The sequence below is a fragment of the Sorex araneus genome, chromosome 1, assembly GCF_027595985.1.
Source record: "Sorex araneus isolate mSorAra2 chromosome 1, mSorAra2.pri, whole genome shotgun sequence".
NCBI lineage: Eukaryota > Metazoa > Chordata > Mammalia > Eulipotyphla > Soricidae > Sorex > Sorex araneus.
In genome coordinates, this window is record NC_073302.1 from 128,337,208 (window position 1) to 128,345,550 (window position 8,343).

The following is an 8,343-nucleotide window of genomic DNA, read 5'->3' on the forward strand; positions in this document are numbered from 1 at the left end:
AAATTCTTAGTATCTTTCACATATTTCAAGTAACATGACTTAGGGCCAGGCCACAACTGTGACAATTATAGCAAAATAATCTGAGGATGGTCTTTAGGCTTCAGAACTTTTTAATTTTTTTTCTCAGAACTCTTAATTGATTTTCAGATCTCCCAGGGTCCGAGTCAGGGGCCCTGGGTGCTGCTGGGCCGTTGGATGCCAAGGCTGCAGGATGCTGTGTTCTCTGGCCCTGCTGGGTCGACCACTGGTGCCGGGGGATTCCAGGGCTTCACCCAGTGGTGCTTGTTTCTCTCTTAACCTGAACAGTCAGCAATGCAGCATTAAAAGGCAAACACTTATTTGAGATCAAATAACCAAATAAACTTATTTGCGATCAAAGAATCGCACGTGGTTAAAGGAAAGAGTTGGACCGGGGAGATATCCAGGAGCCATGATTACATTCCTGGTGCCACATGATCTCCCACCTCCCAGCACCTACTGGTGCGGTTTAAAAACCACCCCTTCTCCCTCCCCCCCCCCAGGCATGGGGAGCTTATTAATGTTAACAAGCTTAAGCTATTTTGGTGGGGGGGAGGCGCTGTCTGTGGGGTCACTCACACTTGGTGGTGCTCAGGGCTTAACCCTGGCTCTGCTCAGGAGACTGACCCTCTGTGGTACCGGGGATTGAATCGACTCAGCCTTGAGCCAGGCACGTATGTGTTGCCTGTGTTCTCTGTTTTCTCTCCCCAGCCCCTAAACTGTTCTTGACTATGCATAATGATTGTCGGTTCTGTTCTCTGACAAGTCTACGCTTATTAGTTCTTATGATCCAGACAGCTTCGCAGGGGTTTGCTTGATGTGTTCCTAAACAATTACTTTATTAGTCTAGTACAAAGGTTTTTGACATAATTCAGGAGACAAGCAATAGTTTCTCTGACGTGGCTTTGTTTTAAAACTTGTTCCGCAGATGTTAACATTTTCACTGAAAAATATTAACTTTTTTTTAAGACATTATTTTACTAGGTCTTCTAGTTTATATGCATGAATATTTATAACCTGCCTTATGATTTTAAAATAAATTCTCTTGTAACAATAAATTGCTCTTATCATATTTTATTTTGGTTTTTGTTTTGGGCAAAACTATGATGCTCAGGGGTTACTCTTGTCTCTGTGCTCTGGAACAACTCCCGGCAGGGCTTGAGAGACCATAAGGGATGCTGGGGATTAACTCTAGGGCAAGGCAAGGCACTGGCCCCAATAATTTTATTTTGGATTTGTGACTCTTTGAGGGAGTTGTCATACTGTGGAACTCACGTGCTACTCGAGGCTGAACATGTGAAGCTGTGAATCAAATCTACGACCCCTACATGAAATTTTAAAAAATAAAAAATAAATTTTAAAAAAAGAAAAGTACATTCTCCAGCCTGTTGAGCTCTCTCAGCTCCTATGTGTTCCTCTCGAGAGTAGTAAGACGACTAATGTGTTGTTTATATTATTATGTGTATTTGGACTTAAATATTAATTCTATCTTAACACCAGTTCTAAACACCTGGAAGGAAAAAAAGTGCTGAATAGGAACAGTCTTGACTCTAAAAGTCTGCTGACAGTGAGTGATAACTAAATTGGAACTGGGCAGGGAGTATGATATTGGACCACACCCATTGGTGCTCAGAGCTATTCCTGGTGCACTGGCAACGCTTGGGTGACCATAGGCAGTGTTGGGAATTGAACCAAGGTTGGTTATATGAGCTCATGCAAGGAAAATGCCTAACCCCTGCACTCTCTCTCCTGCTCTTAAGTATTTAAACACCCATTCATTTCCTTCTTTTCAAAATCCTCCCTATTACCTATCTGCCACTCTGGGTGACCCTTCTTTACCTCTTTCTCAAATTTTCATTGTCTTGTCCATTTTCATGTTTGTTTATGTTATTTATTATAATCTCAGTCTAAGTTTTTGCCCTTGAATATCTTCTATTCCCTAAGAAGGACTTTTTTTCTTCAGTTTAATTTCTGAGTTCAACTCTCACTTTCTATCCTATTTGTTTTTTCCTTTTTTTCTCTTTAAATATATCCTGTTGGTGTTTTTCTGCATATGCAGATGATTGTTTTCATCATTGAGAACATTCTGATTTTGTTCTATTATTGTGTGATGTGTGATGCTGTCTTATATTTTCTGTTAATTTTTTTTCTTTTTGGGTCACACTCAACAATGCACAGGGATTACTCCTGGCTCATGCACTCAGGAATTACTCCTGGCAGTGCTGGGGGACCATATGGGATACTGGGAATAGAACCCCCGGGTTGGCCACATGCAAGACAAACATCCTACCCACTGCCCTATCGCTCGCTCGCCCGCCCTCCTCCCTCCCTCCCTCCTTCCCTCCCTCCCTCCCTCCCTCCCTTCCTTCCTTCCTTACCCTGTCTGCAAGGTAAACTTTTTTAACATTTTTTTTTTCTTTTTGGGTCACACCCGGTGATGCACAGGGGTTACTCCTGGCTCCTGCACTCAGGAATTACTCCTGGCGGTGCTCGGGGGGATCATATGGGATGCTGGGAATCGAACCCAGGTAGGCCGTATGCAAGGCAAATGTCCTACCCGCTGTGCTATCGCTCCAGCCCTGCAAGGTAAACATCTTACCTGCTGTACTATCACTTTGGTTCCTCCCTTAGTTTTATATACCATATAAAACTGGTAACAGCATAGCTTGAGAATATTTTTCTTTTTGAAATAGCTAATCATAACAATATAAAAGTTCATTTTTAGGAAAATTACTTTCTTTTGTCCAAATACAATCTAGGAAAAAAAGAAAAATGGAAAATGGAACCAAAACATGTTTTTAAAATTTTGCTTTTAACAAAGAACATTCTGATATCAACTGTTGTATTTATCCACAAACACTGCAAGCATTTATTCTGACAAAAACAATGTGTCTAAATGACTCTAAGTGTAGCAAATAAAATGTAGACTAGCCTGAATGAATAGGAATACTCATAAATCTCTTCATTAGGAGTCTAGTGCTGCAAAGTGAATGTTAATGAGACATACAAGTGCTGCATTGCTTGTTCTCATTTATGTAGCAACAACAGGAAGATGCCTTTTTATGTAATGTTGCAAGCAAATCCTAGGGTTGCTAAAAAAATATTCAATACAGGTCACAGTAGGAGATGGTTCAAATAGGAAGTAGGATTAGTAGAGGGGCAGGGAGAGGGTGAGCAGTGGAAGTTCTGTAGGTAGGGCTAAACTTTGCTCCAATTTTGAGTAGCTATTGTTGATAACCAAAAATGGGATGTTGATAACCAAAAATATGCATTTTCCTTTTGACTGCCTCACACCCACTTCCATATGATCTCATGTTTTAATTGAAGAGCTAAGAAATACACCTGAGTATGTGGGTACATAAACATAACACTAGAGGGTAAGACATAAGCAAGAATAGCAAAAATGTACACTAGAGTGCTAGTTTGGGGGCCATAGAAACAAAGTAGTGAGAAAATAGAAATATTCTGTTTCCTTTATAATTTGGGTTGTAATATAGAAACTCCCTTATGTTTATACCTAATTTTCTACTTTACACATCATATTCCTCATATTATATCTTTAAATATTTAAGATAAGCCATATTCCCATTATGCAGTCACACCCACAAGCTGCCCCTGGTGCATGTAATCCCATCAACAGGCAAGATCCAGAGACAATAAAACAAAGCTCCCGGAAGAGAGTGACACAGAACCTCCTACCCCCACACCAGGCTTTCTTCACCCGGGCCTCTCAGAGGGGGGCAGGTTGAGTTTCCACCCAAGCAGAGCCCGGCAACCAAAAATCTCCGGAACCCAGCCACAGCCATGCTCAAGGCCACTCTCCACACGGACAAGCCTCACCCATGAAGGAACTGGCAAAGGAACTCAGGCATGCAGGACCTGGGGCTGAGATCTCCAAGCCTGCTCAGATAGAGACTGGCCCTCCTTCACCCAGATCCCCCATTTTCCAATAGCTTGATAGTCACACCACAAACTGCTCCCCGTGCCCTGTAATCCCATCAACAGCAAAGATCCACAGACTATAAAACAAAGCTTCCAAAAGAGCCCAATGATGTGCCTAAAGCAGCACACATATGTTTGGTTTTAACATACTTGCTTGTATTCTCTGATATACATTCTCTATCCCTCTCAGAAAGCCAGGCAAGCTACCGAGAGTATCCCGCCCACACAGCAGAGCCTGGCAAGCTCCCTGTGGTGTATTCGATATGTCAAATATAGTAACAATAACAGGTCTCATTCCCTTGACCCTGAAAGAGACTCCAATCGCTGGGAAAGATGGGTAGAGAGTCTTCTAAAATCTCAGGGCTGGAACAAATGGAGACGTTACTGGTGTCTGCTTGAGCAAATCGATGAACAACGGGATGACAGTGATACAGTGATATTCCCATTATAAGACTCATCAAGAGTAAGTGGTTTGGCCATAGATATTGGTATAGTAAATAACAAAAATCATATTCAAATGTAACAGCATATTAGAAAAGAATAATGTTTTCTCATTACTCAAAATATTTCTAAGACCTTAGTGGTCCTATGGTTTTGTGGTAATAGGACAAGACTAATCAAACACACTCACATATGTAGAGCTGCCTACATGATATCGGTGTGAATGCATATGCACATTCCTATACTCATGCCCATCGGAACTGAAAAATTCCTTAACCTTGTTCCCATTGAAATGTAAGCTCTAGTGGGTAGCACAGTGGGGAGGGCGTTTGCCTTGCATGCAGCTAACCCAGGTTTGATTCCCAGCATCCCATATGGTCCCCCGAGCACCACCAGGAGTAATTCCTGAAGGTAGAGCCAGAAGTAATCCCTGTGCATCGCAGGGTGTGAACCCCCCCAAAAAGAAAATAAAATGTAAGCTCTGAAAGGTAAGGATTTTAATTTCTTTTATTCATTGTTATATTCCCAAACACTCAGGAGAGTCATGAGTTGTGGTTAATTAACATTTCAAGCAAGCGAATAATCATTAGTGTTAATTTGTCATTTTACAAGTGATGCTTTGTTTATTGCATTAAGAATAGTCTTTTCCAGAATAAACGAAGTAGAGAGAGTAAGCCCATAGCTTGTTAGGTTTGTCAGAAATAAAGTAGTGTTTATGTGTTCTGAACAAATGGAGGCATGGAAGAACATAGGAGGCACCCAGCATCCACTCAGCATTAAATATTCAAGGCCATTATGGTGTCCTTAAGTTGGTTACCTATAATTCTGGACCCCATGTATCCATTACGGGAAATGCTTAGAGGGTTACTAGTGTGCTTTTAGCAGGAATAGTTGCTCTCTATCTCTCAAATAGGGCAAATAGGTGTGACTCCTGATACCTCCCTTCTTCTGAGTCTCCTTTCTCATTTTTAATTGTGTTCCCTATAATTATGTTCTAAGGAGAGTATGCTGATAAAGGATTGAGAAACAGAGACAGAGGCAGATAGAGGCAGAGATAGTCTGAGACAGAGAAAGGGAAAACAGGCAGTAATGAAGGCAGAGGGGGAAAAGGAAGGAAGAGGTGGAAGAGGGGGGGAGAGAGAGAGAGAGAGAGAGAGAGAGAGAGAGACTACATGATCATTATATAACACATTCAGGTAGCCTGGTACCTTTATTCTGTTTGTCCTGGATATATTGATATTATTGATAGTCCTCATTTCCCAGATTGCTTCTTCTTGTTTTCAGTTGATCCAAGTAGCTGTACAACACAAGTTGTTTTATTCTATTACCTCTGGGAGAGCCCGCTAGTCTCTGTAACTATCACAAATCAAGCCATTTCCTAACATGATGATGATTTACTTAAAAAGAAATTTGGTGAGATTCAAGCTTAACCTCATAATAAAATCACTTTACTTCACAATTTTCTTTAAATATTTTCTTTAAACAAAAGAGAAGTGTAAAAAACTAAAGCTCACCGAGGGGCGAGTGCACTCGCGGGCTCTCGGGGCGGCTCTGTCTCACCACCCGCGTTCGGTGCTCTGGAACCGCAGTGTGTGGACTGATCGGGACGGCCGGTGGTCAAGGACAGGCGAAGGAAGAACGAGGACCAAGCTAGTTGCTGATTAGTTACTGTTTATTCAATCTTCAAACTTTCTCATCTCCCGCACTCCCAGCTCCCGCCTCTCTCTGGATCTACTGCTCAACTCTGCTTCTCTCTGGCTTCTCTCCCTCCTCCTCCCTGTCTCTCCCTGATCTCTCTCAGTGGATCTGGCCCGTGGATCCGGCCCCCCGGAAAGAAGATACAAAACCAAAACCGAAGCCCTCTTTGGGCTGAAAGCACTCAGATTTACATCCCAAAGACCAGGCTGGGCTGCAGCAAGAAATCTACATGTCAATTACAAACTAGGCAGCACCTGAAATTTACATCCCAAAGACTAGGCTGGGCCAGAGCCTGGAATCTACAATGTCAAGTCAAGCTGGCTAGCACCTTAGATCTGCGGGTCAAAGATCAGCTAGGTTTCTATGACAAAAGGTTTCTGACAAAACTCCAGAAGGCAGCTGGAAAAGGGGAAATATTCCAACAGAGAAGTGCAATTTGCAAGTGGCAAATGTAGATTAGGGCTAAATCCTTATGTCATGCACAGAAACCTCAGCCTTCGGGTATCAAATATGAAGAGAGTTGGAAAACCCCTGGACTAGAAACAAATATTAAAGTCCCAAGGCTCCAACTTCAAATCTGATCCTTCACAGCTAAAAACTTTAACAGTGTTTGGTCATATTTTTGAAATAGAAACCAAAGAGATTATTCTGCCAATTAGCTTGCTGCAGAGATGTCTCTGGACCTCAAATATTTAAAATTTTAGAATTCCAGGAGTGACATCTCATGGTCTTCATAACAAGCAATACAGAATAAATTATCTAGCATCTGCCTGTGGCAGGCAGGTTTGAGTGGTGGTGGGAAAATTAGAAATAATTGTGATGGGAAGGTGTAACAGTGGTGAGATTGGTGTTGAAATATTGAATTTAATCAATTACTATGAACATCTTTATGAAAAGAAAATTTAAGAAAATTAAAAAAAAGACCCAAAGAGATTATTCTCTTCCTTCAAGTCTTTAGATGCAGCTGAGGAAAGGATTGGTGAACTTGGCCCCATAATTTTATTTTTAAAGTTTAGTTTTCCTTACTAGACTCAAGCAGAACTAAGAAAAGAAAATTTAAACATTTGACTTGGATGAGAGAGTGGGTAAGGCATTGGCCTTATGTAGGCCTACAGCCATGAGTATAATTCATATTCTGACACCATATGGTTCCCCGAGCACTACCAGCTTTCATCTCTGAGCAACCATGGATGTGCCTCTCCCAAACTGTAGCACTGTAGCACTGTTGTCTCGTTGTTCATTGATTTGCTCGAGCGGGCACCAGTAATGTCTCCATTGTGAAACTTGTTACTGTTTTTGGCATATTGAATACGCCATGGGTAGCTTATCAGGCTCTGCTGTGAGGGCGGGTTACTCTCGGTAGCTTGCTGGGCTCTCCAAGAGAGACAGAGGAAACAACCCAGGGTCGGCTCCATGCAAGGCAAACACCCTACCCACTGTGCTATTGCTCCAGGCCCCAAAACAAATTATTGAATCAAAAAATATTGAAGATGTATTTTTTGATTTTGGGGAGGTCACACCAAGCAACCTGAGGCCTACTCCTAGTTCTGTGGTTAGTGGGGTATGGGGGAGGGTCATGAACATGAGGACCAGGTGGTACCGGAACAGAACCAGAGCTTCTGCATGCAAAGCATGCATTAAGGCTGCAGAGCTGACCCCAGGGTACATTTGAAATGTGCTTTCATTTTTATGTTTAAAATAAAATACATTTAAAAATAATTTGAAGAGTAAAATATTCATTAAATTTATTATTTTTGTAAATATGAGGTGGAAGAATGTAAAAATATTTTATTATGAATATCATATGACCTCATTTTTCTTTGCATTTCATTAGTATGCAGAATAATATGAATTTCAAATTAATATGCTTAGCCACTGGAGATTTAAACAACTCTCCTCAAAGCAACAACCCCTGAGTATAACACTGAATCATTTAATCAGAATGCATCATTCACATCACTCACATAGGGCCAACCATCTATTCTGAATTTTTAGAGAAAGAATTTTGTTATTTAAACACCAGCTGGTGGCATGGTCTCAAAACTGCAAGTAATAGAAACATTTATAAGCTACTCATGTTGTCTTTTGTTACTTTTTTCAGTGTTCTGAGGAAGACAGGATGTTCCTTTTAATTTTAATCGCTTCATAATCATTTATTGTGACAAATATATCAAATATATCTGAAATGATGGAGGAATAGACAAAGAGAAATATCTGAGATTAATTTAGTTGATTAAATTCAAT